This window comes from Salvelinus fontinalis, chromosome 3, assembly GCF_029448725.1.
Source record: "Salvelinus fontinalis isolate EN_2023a chromosome 3, ASM2944872v1, whole genome shotgun sequence".
Lineage (NCBI taxonomy): Eukaryota > Metazoa > Chordata > Actinopteri > Salmoniformes > Salmonidae > Salvelinus > Salvelinus fontinalis.
The window spans coordinates 26,047,731-26,063,898 of NC_074667.1; the positions used below are offsets into that span (position 1 = coordinate 26,047,731).

At 41.4% G+C, this 16,168-nt stretch overlaps 1 protein-coding gene across 1 annotated transcript in view; it reads left to right on the forward strand.

Moving 5' to 3' along the window:
• The first annotated feature begins 3,690 nt into the window (after window positions 1-3,690).
• The window catches only part of LOC129841959 (ubiquitin-associated protein 1-like), a 39,696-nt gene continuing 27,218 nt past the window's right edge, over window positions 3,691-16,168 (forward strand). Inside the window, exon 1 of the mRNA XM_055910326.1 lies at window positions 3,691-3,873. The gene's annotated coding sequence lies outside the window, so the exon portion shown is untranslated. The remainder of the gene's footprint in view (window positions 3,874-16,168) is intronic.

Below are 16,168 nucleotides of genomic sequence, written 5' to 3' on the forward strand. Positions count from 1 at the left end.
CAAACCCATACACTACACCCAACACCCCCTTTACCATATAACCACCCAAAACTGACAAAACACAAAACATTCCCCCATGTCACACCCTGACCTAACAAAAATAATAAAGAAAACAAAGAATACTAAGGCCAGGGCGTGACAGCTTCACCACAAGCAAAGTGAGAAACACGAAATAAACATAAACCAACAAACACGTATCCTGACACACAAGAATGTACAGACTGTACACACAACATTCCCGCACACCCAGCAGGCCGGGCTGCTGGGTAATAAAGCCCCACAAATCACCCTAACCACAAACAGGTGTCAATAATCAACAAAAAGGGAGGGGGAGGGAAAGTCAGTAGCAGCTAGTAGGCCGGTGACAACGACCGCCGAGCACCACCCGAACAGGAAGGGGAGCCACCTTCGGTGGGAGTCGTTACAGAGAGGGACCGACTCCGGCGGAAGTCTTGACAACAACACCTAACCTGGACCTCTTTGTGTAACGGTTAAGCTATTGGACTAACAGTCGCAGGGACTTGGGTTTGGATTTGAGAGTAGTTAAATTTCCTCAGCCCCATCCCTTAACTTTATAACAAACCAAGTGGTGGGGCTGCCGTTGGTCTGAAACACAAAGTCAAGGACTGTGGCTTTAAAGAAATTTGTAGTCAGGATCAGATGAAGATATATGCTTGTCGCATGTGCTATTTTGTTCTGAAAAGGTAATCATGCATAATGCTGAATTATCTCATGGTGATATGCTTTTGCGCAATCTCCTACCCACATTGGATCCCCAAGGTTGGGTTTATAATCTAGTCACTGTTTTATGAAAATTATCAATAAACCCAACGACGTTGGCAATGGGCGCTCAAGAGAAAACTAGCTGTTCTTTCCCGGCCTATAGTGGTCCACGGAAACACTTGACTGACTAGCCATCATATTCTCCTGACCTCAGTTCAGAATATATTTCACGGGGCTTAAATAAGTAATGAATCCAGGTTAGGGTGACACAAATCCTATAAAGAAAATGTTTGGGAACATTTCTTCACTGTAGCCCACGGATGATGGACCAAAAAAAATACTATACATTGCACTGGGATGGGATTTTTTGTTTGTTTAATTGTTTAATGATTTTTTAAATAACATTTTGTATTTTCTGAGAGAATTACATTTTTTTGTCCAATTTCAGTCATGTTTGTGTAATCCAAAATTGTAGCATTTCCTACTTTTTATTATATTTTAGAAAATAAACATGCCCAACTATTATGTGCAATTTAATGTTTTATCATTTTTATCAAAGAGAATACGATGAAAAAAATTGCATGCCATCCTTTTTTATTTTTGTTAATTTTTTTATCAACAACAAATAGCATATAACACAATATAGAAACATATCTTACAAAACAGTATACCAAATAACAGAGACAAAATGTATACACAGGGGTATACACATTTAAACAAAAATACAGGGTTTGCTTTGCTTTACTGTTTTTCAGACTTTGTAGCATTTTCAGATCAAATTCAAGACAAATTAAAAAATATTTTGCTTTCTTTTGCCTACTTGCATTTATGTATGCATGTAATATTTTCCTTACATAATGAAGAGATTCGTTATACACTACATGACCAAAAGTATGTGAACATCTGCTTGTCGAACATGTCCTTCCTAAATCATGGGCATTAATATGGAGTTGGTCCCCACTTTGCTGCTATAACAGCTTCCACTCTTCTGGGAAGGCTTTTAACCAGATGTTGGAACGTTGCAGCTGGGACTTGCTTCCATTCAGCCACAAGTGCATTAACGAGGTCGGGCACTGATGTTGGGCGATTAGACTTGTCTTGCAGTCAGTGTTCCAATTCATCCCAGAGGTGTTCGATGGGGCTGAAGTCAGGGCTCTGTGCAGGGCAGTAAAGTTCTTCCACACCGATCTAGACAGATCATTTCTGTATGGACCTCGCTTTGTGCACTGTGGCATTGTCATGCTGAAACAGGAACGGGCCTTCCCCAAACTGTGGCCACAATGTTGGAAGCACAGAATCGTCTAGAATGTAGTTGTATGCTGTAGCGTTAAGATTTCCCTTCACTGGAACTAAGGGGCCAAGCCCGAACCATGAAAAACAGCCCCAGACCATTATTCTTCCTCCACCAAACTTTACAGTTGACAATATACATTGGGGCACATAGCGTTCTCCTGGATTCCGCCAAACCCATATTCGTCCGTTGGACTGCCAGATGGTGGAGCGTGATTCATCACTCCAGAGAACGTGTTTCCACTGCTCCAGAGTCCAATGGCGGCGAGCTTTACACCATTCCAGCCGACGCTTGGCATTGCACATGGTGATCTTATGCTTGTGTGCGGTTGCTCTGCCATGGAAACCCATTTCATGAAGCTCCTGACGAACAGTTCTTGTGCTGACGTTGCTTTCAGAGGCCGTTTTGGAACTTGGTAGTGAGTGTTGCAATCGAGGAAAGATGATTTTTCAGGACTCTGGGGTCCCGTTCTGTGAGATTGTGTGGCCTACCACTTCACGGCTGAGCCGGTGTTGCTCCTAGACGTTTCCACTTCACAATAACAGCACTTACACTTGACCAGGGAAGCTCTAGCAGGGCAGAAATTTGACGAACAGCCTTTATGGTAAGGTGTCATCCTATGACAGTGCCACGTTGAAAGTCACTGAGCTCTTCAGTAAGGCCATTCTACTGCCACTGTTTGTCTATGGAGATTGCATGGCGGTGTGCTCGATTTTATATATCTGTCAGCAATGGTTGTGGCTGAAATAGCCGAATCCACTAATTTGAAGCGGTGCTTTTGTATATATAGTGTATATACTTTGTTTTGATCTACATCCTTATCATCAAACAAAGTCAAACATTTTTACCATCAAGCCGAACCCTAGCACCAGTTGATCTAAACAAGATCTTAGTACAAATACATTCAAAGAATAAATTACTTATAAATTCCTCTTCAATATTGCAGGGCAAATCTCCTACTTCCGAGTTCAGTGTTTTATTGTTGTTATTTTAGTTATTTTATTTATCCTTTATTTAACAAGTCAGCAAGTCAGTTAAGAACAAATTCTTATTTACAATGACAGCCTACCAAAAGGCAAAAGGCCTCCTGTGGGGACCGGTGCTGGGATTAAAAATAAAAATGAATTAAATAAAAATATAGGACAAAACACACATCATGACAAGAGAGACAACACAACAGTACATAAAGAGAGATCTAAGACAACAACACAGCATGGAAGCAACACAACATTCACGACCACTGGGAACTCGGGAAAAAAGAGTTCAGACTGGGAAGAAATCGTTGTGAACGGTCATTCAACTAGGAATTTCAAGTTGGAAAATCTGGCATCTTTCAAGAGCTCCGACTTTCCAAACTGATTATCACCGACTTCATGATTTGACCAAAAATATTATCCCCAGAGTTCCCAGTTGTCCCGAAAGCACCATATGCCGCGTTCAAAACAACTGGGAACTCAGAAAATACGTGGTCAAATCAGGATGTCAGTGATCTTCAGGTCGGAAAGTCGAAGCTCTTGAATTAGGCCCAAGTTCCCGAGTTGGAATTCCGAGTTGGATGACCGTTCACATCGATTTTTCACAGTCGGAGTTCCCAGTTGTTTTGAAAACTCGGATTTCCGAGTTCCCAGTAGGTTTGAACGCAGTAATATTTATCTACGGCTGTGTCGTCATGATGTGAAAATGTGACATCAAACAGGAACCATAGGAAGGCTGACAAATCAAGATGGCGTCCCACGATGATGCAGGAAAGAGATTTCGATTCCAATAAAAACGTACTTCTGTCTAGAGAAAGTTTAAAGACGGTGTTTTGCCGGGGGGTGTAAATACGTTTTTGGAGACGCAAGACGGAGCAGATACTGGTAAGAAGATTCATGGAAGATGTTATGTCCATTTTCTTTCAGGGGCGGTGGCAGGGGGAGTGAACGAGTCAGCAGCAGGCCAGCTAGTTAAGTAGCTAACTATTTAGCTAAGATGTGGGCATTCGATATGTCTGATTGTATTCGTAACCTAGTTATGTACTTAGTTAGTTATATGTGCCAGTCTTTTGGCCAAGTAACGTTAAGGCCTGCGCGTTAGCTTGGTTATTTCATGTCATCCATTTAACGTCGTTACTCGTTTGCTAGCTAACGTTAACTCGTCATGAAACTGTTAACATCCCGACTTGCTAACTAGCTATATGTCGTCCTCTATGTTAATCTACTCGGCAATTAATTGTTTTCTAAACATACCCGCCAGGTCCCTCTTGCCTTGGTCGCATTACGTTGAATCACTCATTCAAAACTAGCTGACGCTATTAGTAGTTAACCAGGCCAGGCGGAGCGACATCTAGCAAGCTAGCTGTCAAAGTGGCTAGCGGGTTATCCCTTACTGCACTGTAGCCTACAACATATCTACGTTTTCTACTAGCTTGCTAACTTTACACTGCAGATATCTATAATGAATTACCTAACTGTCACCTTAAAGTTGTAGATACTCTTGCTAACCTCTGATGCAGGTAGCGAGTCATGCAAGTAACGTTATGGCTCGTTAAATGTTTCCCCGATGAGCTAACACAGTTAGCTATCTACTTAAAATTTTCAGGTGTTTTTGTTGTTTAGGGTTTGAGTAAACTACACTAAGCTATGTTGCTGTGGTGGACATTGCATTGACTGTTTATAGATAGAACATTCTGGCTGATCGAGCTAGATCTCACTCCATGGTACGCCAATGAGTCCTCTCATGACAAACTGTAACTGGGGGCCGCCTTATGTAACAGTATAATAAAGGCGATGGGTCTGTGCTTGCTGAACAGTGGTGTGAGTTATGCAATTAGTCTTGCCACTCTCACTTACTAAACTTTGTGTGTTGATTTCTGCTTATGTGCTTGCAGGTTTTTACTTAACCCATCCAATACATTGCCTTGTCAATATTGAAAAACTACTCAGTAGCCAATAGACACAGGCCCTTAAACCTCAAGATATAGGCTACAGCTATTTTGCTGAGTAACACACATTACTGTCTTTTCTGGGAGCCTATTTTAGTTCATAGTAGCCTCCTGCTGCAAAAAGTACATTTTAAGTCCACCAATTGTTGTCAATGGGATGGAAGCTCAAACTATTAGGAAGGTTTGTGGCAGACCGAGGTAAAGTAGGTTTTATAACAGACATTTGCTGGTAGCCTATGTTAACGTTGACAACAATTTCCATTACTTTATGATTACTACAAAGGATCTTTCACAATATTTTTTGGTGTTGTTTGGGACCGGCAGATTTCTTGTTTAGGTTTTTTTGACTGGGGTGAAAGTGCAGTCACTATACAGGCCCTCTCAGTGATGTGATTAATTACACTAATAATACAAAAATATATGGATATAAATCTATGAGTCATGGTTATCATGGAGTAGTTGTTCATTCCAGGAGTCTGTTTTGCACAGGTGTGTTTTTGGGGACAAGTCTTGTTTCAGACCAAATAACTTATGCATTTCATACCAAGATCTTACTAAATTGATGGTACAGGGATTGGTCGTTTTAGTTAATATAGTATTACTCCTGACATCATTAAGAGCATACATTTCTATCTGAGTCCACAAAGGGGCTGGTTCTGTTTCAGTTGAGAATGAAATGAATCTAATATCTGCTGCCCAGTAATACATCTTAAAATTTGGTTGCCGGAGACCTCCTAGACAATAATCCCAGGTTAATTTGTCCAGGCTCACCCTTGGAGTTTTATGGGTAAAGATTCAAATAGGTACATAATCTTACTCAGAACGTTCATCTTAGTACAGCTAATTCTCGCAAATAATATAAGAGGCAGGTCTATCCACCTAGTCAAGTCATCCACCACCTTCTGAACCAAGACAGTGTATTTAAGGTTGTACACCTAAGTCTTTATCACCTATGATTCCTAGATATTTGAACCGCTGTGGCGAACATCTGAAGGGACCTGTTTGTTCACAGATGCTGTAGCAAAGCATTTCACTTTTGTCCATGTTGACTTTGTAACCTGATGTAGACCTTTATGTACCCAAAAGCATCTGAAGTCTTGAGAGGGGTCGAGTCAGAGGAACAAAATAATGTTGTCTGCGAACAATGATCTTGTGCGTTATCTGGCCTACCTGAAAGCCCTTTATGCCAGGATCCATTATGGCCTCCGCCAGGGGTTCTATGGCTAGCACGAAAAGGAGTGGAGAAAGTGATCAGCCCGGTCTACCTATAAAGAGTGGGAATATGGCTGACATCATGCCATTAGTGGATATCTTGGCTTGCGGTTTATGGTATAAAGTGTTCACCCAGTTGACAAACGAAGGACCAAAGTTAAATTTAACAAGGACCTTGAACAGGTATGGCCACTCCAGCCTATCAAATGTCTTTTCAGCATCTAGCGATACCGCTATACTATGATCGCTCCTTACACTGGCCATGTACATTACGTTGAATAACCTACGGAAATTATTGGTGGAGGATCTTTTCTGAATGAAGTCCGTTTGATCGGTGTTAATCAGGTTTGGCAAATATTGTCCTAATCTACTAGCCATCGCCTTAGAAATGGATTTATAGTCAGCATTGAGTAGCGAGATTGGCCTATAGAAAGAGCATTGTAGAGGATTTTTTTTTTTGTATAATTGTTATAATGCCAGTGGAAAAGGAGTCCGGTAGGCTCTGCATCTCAGCAGCTTATTTTAGAACATCCATCAAGAGGAATAAGCGAATCCTTAAACTCTTTATAAAACTCCTGGGGGGGGAAAGCCATTGTCTCCTGGTGATTTGCCAGATTGTAGAGAGGGAATTGCTTTCTCTTCATGTGTGAGGTAGTTCAATAGTAGACAGAAATGTGGCTATCATTGCTGGTTCCGTTCCATCAGAAGTGTATTGTTTAAATGAAATCATCTCTTCCGGGTTGTGAGACAATTGACCGTTCTGTGTTGATGGTTCTCAAATTCTCCTCAGCTTTTTTTCTGCCAGGCTAGGGCTGGGCGCTATACCATATTTGACTATATACCGGTATTTATTCATGGACCGGTTTGGGTTTTTACTTTACCTTCTATAACGGTATTTTAATGTTTGATTTGTTAAATGTGATACGCTGTGTATAACGTCAATTTTTATAGTTTACTCTGCTGCTTGGGTCATCCCTCTCCGCTCTCTCTCCATGCCGCTTTCCACACAGACCTAGTCCCACCCCCTGTCACTCAAGGAGCTCGTTTGTTGTTGCTTGACCACGAGACACTTTCGTTCAGTCTGCATGGTCAATGCAGCACATACAACAATGTTGTTTCTACTTTGATCTTAATATAAATCCACATGCATTCTATAATTACAATATTAGTTTGTGTTTATTACATCTGAAAACAGCTAGTTTGTATTTTCTTAGGAAGTTAAGCTAAATCGTGTTAGCCACTAATGCTAATCGCTAGTTAGCTGGCATGAATTGAACAGTATAAAACAATCCGAATGGTGAAAGACCCATTGAAATAATTTTGAAAATATGTGTTGCCACCCTAGGGTCACACACTCCTTTGTAGTGAAAGGATTTAATTCTCTAATTCAGCAGTGCATTTTCTTTTTGACCTTTTGGTATAGGAAACGATTTGACCCCTAAGAAAGGCCTTTAATGTATCACCGAGTACAAAACTAGAGGGAGAGGATGGACAGTTTTTACAGAAACTTTATTTGGTCTTTGATAAATTGACAAAATTCTGCCTACTTGAAAAGACTTGGGTTTAGGTGGCATCTATAGGTCCCTTGAACTCCATCTGGCATCCAAGCTCCCCTCACACTTTTGATCTGAGATAGTTCTGGATAAATACTCAGTTTCCACAACTCTATGGGTTACCTCTGCTGATAGGAGAAAATAATCAATCTGGGTTATGCGGGCAGGAGTAGAATGAGTAATCCCTATCTTGGGGGTGGAGCTGTCCATGTGCCTTTCAAATTGAAGTCTTTTATAAATGATAATACATTTGGCTGACTTAGTCAATAAAGTTGCTTTAGTTGAGGATCTATCCAGAATCAGATCCAGACAAATGTAAGTCGCCCCAAACTAAGTGTTCCCTGAAATTCCACTACCTTGAGGAATATATCTTGAATAAAAATTATCATCGTAATTAGGTGCATTGTTAAGGCTGCGAAGGTTCAACTGAGATAGGAACAATAGCACACCTGAACTTGTTTAAAATAATTGTTTAATTCAAGAGTTACTAAATGGCAAATGCAATTTCCATATATACGGGTTCACTGTGTCATCACGCAGGACAAGACAGAGAACTGATTTGTTCCTGACAAAGATATTATAATATACTCATGACAGAGATAGTTCCCGCTTCCGAGCCGGCCTGTCAGAGTAGAGATTGGGCGTGGTTTAGACTCACCCAGCCTATCGTTGGTGTTGGCGCTTAAGCTGGTCCCAGCCCCTTTGCGCTCTCTGGTGTCCCGTCGCTGTTGCTGTGTAGATTACGCTCCCTCACCCCAGAGACTGAGGTCAGACAGCCCTGCAACATTGTCTGAGCTATTTTGCACCTGTATACAAAGCTCACTGTTCTCGCTCAAGGCTAACCACAGCTTCCCAGCACACTTATCTGAGGCTAACTGTTACTTCCAGCACACACACACAGACACCCAGGCTCCCAGGCCAACAGTTGCTAATATTCAATCACATGTGTTATAGTATTGGGTTATAGTGCATAACTCAGAACCTCACAGATGTTCTTCGTGTGTATAGTTTATCTGTTATTGTCTATTGTACACCACAGTCAGCAGTCTCCTGATTCACCCCCCTCCCTCTACACCCCTCCTGTGCCTCTCTAAGATTAGCACAGTTTCGGTCACACAGTACAGAGCCCTTCTTGCCACACACACACACACACACACACACACACATTATAGTTCATATCTTAGGCCTTGTACATTGTTGCATACACACACATATTTCAGGCTGTGGCCTCATGGTTAGGCTATGAGAACTGTTACTCCTGAGAACAAAGACAAATGTCAGGCCTACATGAGTCAGTAGCTTAAACTTTAATTAATGCAAAATCCTTCTAGTTTATAGTTATTTTAGCACGCTAAGCTTAGCAAAACCCCACAGCATATACATTAAGCAAGGTCCAAGATTCAGAATACATTCTTCCATGGACCACTACTTAACGTCCCAGTGGCTCAATAATTGTTTTCGTTACACAGAAGGGTAAATACTTATTAATCAACACAGCTACTCCCTGTGTCTTTGTTTTATATGAAGAGGCAAATACCTGTCCAACCCATTCCCATCAGTCTTTTCGAGTACATAAGGTCTCGTTTTCGTTTAACAGGTCCATTCAATCCATTAATGTTCAATGATTTACTATCTTAGCCATATTGTTATGATTTGATCATTTCTATCAAATCAAAACTTAGTTGATGAAGTGGGCCAGGCTTTTTCAAAAACATTTGAGGTTTATGTAACAATCATTCAAAGAGATCTTACAGTTAAAAGGTACATATATTTAAAGAAATAACCTCATCACTGAGACACTCAAGGGCCCTCATAGTGATTGCACTTTCATCCCAGTCAAAAAGAACAATCTGCCCGGTCCCTAACAAAAGCATTTGCTTGGGAAAGATCCTTCGTAGTAATCAGAGGAATGAACATTTACGGCAAATTTCTAGTGAACGTCTGATATAAAACCTTTTTACCTCGGTATGTGGCAGAGCATTCATTGGAGCAGTTGCTTCTGTTAGTTTTATATCCCAGTATCAATCGCACGTTGACATCTGTAATGCTATAGCCTACTTAGAATACAGCCGAAGCAGCACCCAACGCAAACTCCAATCAAATCTGAACACTAACACACACGCCTCTATTTATAATGCCAGGGATTGTGGCGTGGCGTGCGGCAGAATAACCAATTTACCGGTTTGTGGTGACAGATGCAAATCAAAACACATTTTCACAAAAAAAGAACATCAGGAACAGAAAGAGGAATATGTAATTACTATGGCAGATATGGTTCTTCAGTAGCGCACTGTCCTTATTATGCTCTGGTCATGCAGATACAAAAAGAAAGCCCATGACTTCACTGATTACAACCAACTTTCTTGGGGACTGAAAGACTAGGCTATTCCCCAGGATGTCAAAGGAGCACTAATGTCCTAAGGGGAGTTCTGTCAGATGAAACAAAGCCTCATTGCTCACCACCCCTACCTTTTTTTAAATGTGGATTTGGGCTTGAAATGTGCATTTCTCATTGAGATGTTTCCTGCTCAGTTGCATCTTCGTGAAGGTTCCAATTTCCTTCAGAAAACATGTTGTCTGGGTATTTTTTTCCTTCCTTGTAAAGGAGTTGATTTGTCCATATTGAAGTGATAATGTTGGCAAGTTCAAGTAGATGTCGATCATGTTGTAAAATAAGAATGTTTGTCAAGGTAATTGACTGTTTTACTATATACTTGTATTGATACATGGACTGGTTTGGGTTTTTAATTTACCTTCTATAACGGAATTTCAAAGTTTGATTTGTTAAATGTGATGCGCAACTCGTGCGCGTGTAATGTCATTTTTTATTTTACTGTTAGCTACTTTCAAGTCGTCTCTCTCCTGCATGCAATGAAGTACAGTTGAAGTTGGAAGTCTACATACACCTTAGCCAAATCCATTTAAACTCAGTTTTTCACAATTCCTGACATTTAATCCTAGTAAAAATTCCCTGTTTTAGGTCAGTTAGGATCACCACTTTATTTTAAGAATGTGAAATGTCAGAATATTAGTAGAGAATGATATATTTCAGCTTTTATTTCTTTCATCACATTCCCAGTGGGTCAGAAGTGTACATACACTCAATTAGTATTTGGTAGCGTTGCCTTTAAATTGTTTAACTTGGGTCAAACGTTTCGGGTAGCCTTCCACAAGCTTCCCACAATAAGTTGGGTGAATTTTGGCTCATTCCTCCTGATAAAGCTGGTGTAACTGAGTCAGGATTGTTGGCCTCCTTGCTCGCACATGCTTTTTCAGTTCTGCACACAAATGTTCTACAGGATTGAGGTCAGGGCTTTGTGATGGCCACTCCAATACCTTGACTTTCTTGTCCTTAGGCCATTTTGCCACAACTTTGGAAGTATACTTGGGGTCATTGTCCATTTGGAAGACTCATTCGCGACCAAGCTTTAACTTTCTGACTGATGTCTTGAGATGTTGCTTCAATATATCCACATCATTTTCCTGCTCATGATGCCATCTGGTTTGAAGTGCACCAATCCCTCCTGCAGCAAAGCACCCCCACAACATGATGCTGCCACCCCCGTGATCCACGGTTGGGATGGTGTTCTTCGGCTTGCAAGCGTCCCCCTCTTTCCTCCAAATATAATGATGGTCATTAGGGCCAAACTGTTCTATTTTGTTCTTCATCAGACCAGAAAACATTTCTCCAAAAAGTACGATCTTTGTCCCCATGTGCAGTTGCAAACCGTTATCTGGCTTTTTTATGGCGGATTTGGAGCAGTGGCTTCTTCCCTGCTGAGCGGCCTTTCAGGTTATGTCGATATCGGACTCGTTTTACTGTGGATTTAGATACTTTAGTACCTATTTCCTCCAGCATCTTCAAGGTCCTTTGCTGCTGTTCTGGGATTGATTTGAAATTTTCGCACCAAAGTACGATCATCTCTGGTAGACAGAATGCGTCTCCTTCCTGAGCGGAATGACGGCTACATGGTCCCATGGTGTTTATACATGTGTTCTATTGTTTGTACAGATGAACGTGGTACCTTCAGGTGTTTGGAAATTGATCCCAAGGATGAACCAGACTTGTGGAGGTCTACAATTTTTTTTCTGAGGTCTTGGCTGATTTCTTTAGATCAGGGGTGTCAAAGTCAAATGGACGGAGGGCCAAATAAAAAATTTAGCTACAAGCCGAGGGCCGGACTGTTCGAATGTTCATTGAAAATTTTTTAAATGACGCATATAGTCTAGTGAACCTAATTGAACCTACTGAAAACCTAACAACTATATTCCAATATGATCAGATAAATAAAGCAATATTTTCTTATGGCTCTGTCAGTAATCTTTAATTTTCAACAGACACAAAAGACAAATTTCCTTTATATAAAAATCCCCATAACATGAACATTAAATGAAAGAAACCGGTATTCAAGGCACCATCAGTAGCCTATATTTTCTATTTTAGCAAAAGTGGGCTAAATTTACTTCAAAGAAAAAAACAATAATAGCAATTTTCTATCATCCACTCAACTGAAATATTTTTAAAATATAATTGGATTGAAATACAATAAAATAAAGTGCAAAAATCTATTAATCAAAAACAACACTTTGTTTAAGGAGAAGTAACATGCAGTGAAAACAAATATTAAACTTTAACTTTTAAACTTGAACTGAGTAAAAACTCTAAATATGTGATTGCACAGTAATGTTCACTTGTTTGAGGTTGAGGGTGATACTTGGTGGTGTCCCATCTTTTCCACAAGTTCATCAATGTTCGGGGTAAGGCTCTGAGCTGAGGAAATCCTCAGAATTGAGTGGAGGTGTTCAGCAGTAAGTCGACTTCTGTGTGATGTTTTGTTCAGGTTCATCAAAGAAAACAGTTGTTCACACAGGTATGTGCTGCCAAACATAGACAACGTTTGAGCAGCCTGGATGCGCAGCTGGGGCATTGTGTCGGGGAGGAAACGGGCGAACTCCGCAGCACCCACTGCCGCATATTTTGCCCTCAGTGCATCATTGCATTGGAGGTCAATCAACTCCATTTGGAGGTTTGGTGGTGAGCTTTCCATGTCAACAGCAAATGGGTTACCGAGCAGTTCCAACCTGCTTTTTTGTGCTTCAAAGTCAGCAAATCGGCGTCGAAAGTCAGCGGCAAGCATACCTATTTTATCAGCCAACTGTGCGCTCGGGAACGCACTGGTAGAGAGCTTCTCTTTCATGGTCTGGCAGCTGGGAAAGTGGCTCAAATTTTCTTTCCGCATCTGCGTCTCCCACAGAGTCAGTTTGGTTTTAAATGCCTTCACTGTACTGTACATATCAGAGATGACATGATCCCGACCCTGCAGCTGCAAGTTCATTGCATTCAGATGACTCGTAATGTCACACAGAAAAGCCATTTCACACAGAAACATTTCGTCTCGGAGTTGTGTTGTGTCTTTCCCTTTGCTGTCCAAGAACAGACAAATCTCCTCACGAAGCTCGAAACATCTTTGAAGCACCTTTCCCTGGCTTAGCCATCGCACCTCTGTGTGATAAGGCAAATCACCATGCTCCGTTTCTAACTCCGTCAGAAATGCCTTGAACTGGCGGTGATTCAAACCTTTGGCTCTGATAAAGTTAACTGTGCGCGTGATGATGCTCATTACATGCTCCATTTTCAAGGCTTTACCGCACAACACTTCCTGGTGTATGATACAATGATAAGCTGTCAGCTCACCTGTCGCGTTTTCCTCTTGCATCTTTTCCCGTATCTTCGCCACCAGTCCGCTCCTGTGTCCACACATCGCAGGTGCTCCGTCGGTTGTCAAACCCACGAGTTTTTCCCAAGGCAGCTCCATCTCATTTACACATCTTGACACCTCTTCATACAAATCATGCCCCGTAGTTGTGCCATGCATAGGACGTAAAGCCAAAAACTCCTCTGTCACGCTTAGGCTGGAGTCCACTCCGCGGATGAAAATTGACAACTGGGCAATGTCAGAAGTGTCGGTGCTCTCATCCACAGCCAAGGAATATGCAATGAAATCTTTTCCCTTTTTCACAAGCTGCTCTTTTAGATTGATGGACAACTGGTCTACTCTCTCGGCAATGGTGTTTCTGCTCAGACTCACATTTAAAAAGAGTTGCCTTTTTTCTGGGCAAACTTCGTCACAAACTTTAATCATGCAGTTTTTGATGAAATCCCCCTCCGTAAATGGCCGGGCTGATTTAGCGATCTCTTCTGCCAAAATAAAACTGGCCTTGACAGCAGCCTGGCCTTGTGATTTGGCTTTTTTGAACAGAGCCTGTCGAGATTTGAGGCCTCGTTTTAATTCCTCTGCCTTTTGTAGCCTTTGTTCCATGTCCATATTCTTGTTTTTGTCCGCGTGTTTCGTTTCATAATGTCGTCTCAGATTATACTCTTTCAGTACCGCCACACTTTCTCCACACAGAAGACACACAGGTTTTCCAGCTACCTCCGTGAACATATACTCCGACTCCCACCTTGTTTGAAACCCCCGGTTCTCAGTGTCCACCTTCCGTTTTGCCATTTTTGATGGGTATCTGAAAGTTAATTTTACTGTGATGCTGACGACTGCTGTGCCAATAAATATTGAAATGAAGCAGCCTACTGCTCGGTGCGTCACCGTTGCATTGTGGGAAATGTAGTATTGGTGCGTGTAAAAGATCTGCGGGCTGCCGGCTTGCTGCGGTCTGCGGGCCGGTTCTAATAATAAATCAAGATCATCCCAGGGGCCGTAAAAAACCTTCTCGCGGGCCGGATGTGGCCCGCGGGCCTTGACTCTGACATATGTGCTTTAGATCTTCCCATGATGTCAAGCAAAGTGGCACTGAGTTTGAAGGTTGGCCTTGAAATACATCCACAGGTACACCTCCAATTGACTCAAATTATGTCAATTAGCCTATCAGAAGCTTCTAAAGCCATGACATCATTTTCTGGAATTTTCCAAGCTGTTTAAGGGCACAGTCAACTTAGCGTATGTGAACTTCTGACCAACTGGAATTGTGATACAGTGAAATGATCTGTCTGTAAACAACAAAGTCATTGGAAAAATTACTTGTCATGCACAAAGTAGATGTCCTAACCGACTTGCCAAAACTAGTTTGTTAACAAGAAATTTGTGGAGTGGTTCTAAAACGGGTTTTAATGACTCCAGCCTATGTGTATGTAAACTTACGACTTCAGCGTTATGTACAGTGGTTGCTCCACTAAAACCTTTGCGATTATGCTGAGAGTTTAGTACTGTACCCTGCGTTTAGTGCGGTACCCTGCGTCACCACTTCATTGCTCCAGACCAGCGCAAGGGGGAGTTGGAGCACTGATTATGCTTTTGGGTCCTACTGTGTCTAACTGACAATGAATGGGTGACATAAACCGAAATAGAAACTCATTGTGCACGACTTAAGTATTACTTACTAAAAGTGCTATTACACTAAGGTTTTTATTTTATTTAGTTAGGATTATTTTGCTCTTGCTGTAGTACTGTAAGCCACTTCCGACCGGTCACGTTGTACAGCGCCTGAGTGGCGCAATGGTCTAAGACACTGCATAGCAGTGCAAGCTGTGTTGCTACAGATGCTAGTTCAATACCTGTGCCGGCCTCGACTGGGGGACCCGTGAGATGACTGTAGCATTTTGGTATCTCTCCCTCTAAAAACATAAATAAATACTTCTAAATAACAAACTGGCTTTATTTACAAATTACTAACAATGTCTCACCCCATGTTCAAGAATGGCTTTTTTCTCGCTCGTTTTACGTTATGAAAAATAAATAATCTCCAAAATGTATTATTTATTAGTTTAGAATTATGTAAAAGCCCCTTGGAAATTCTCACATGTTATTAGCAGGACAATATATATTTGTCATGGCTCCCGGGTGGTGCACAATGGGATTGCCATGCAGTTCTCCAGCTGTATCCACTGAAAGCGCGCAAGGTTCAAGGTACGAGGGCAGGGGATGGGCCGCAGAGCCGCGTACAGAAGACGGACCTAGCCCATGAGGGAGGGGAGGTAGACCGCCACACTGGGTAGCACAGAGCAACACTAAGGGGCATTGCACAAATAATGCCACTTACTCGGGGAAACGTTCCCGCTGTTCTTAGTGCCAGTCTGCACGTCCAAACTAAAACAATGTAACTAAATAATGGCATCTTTATGCTTTCGTTAATAAAATAATAAATACTTTCAAAATGCAGATATTTTGTTGTGGATCATAACGAATTACTATGGGAATAAATATCACTGAGTACAGAAATATTAGAACAAAGTTATCTAATGACGGTAAACAAGTTGGCTGTATCACAACCGCCCGTGATTGGTTGCAATTTCAGTTTAATCCGCCAGAAAAGACAAAACAAATAATACAATAAAAAGTTTTATTATGTATCACATCGGAGTGTGATTGGGAGTCCCATAGGGCGGCAAACAATTGACCTAGCGTTTCTCTTCCTCTAAAAACAGAAATAAAACTATTGGCCTTTACAAAT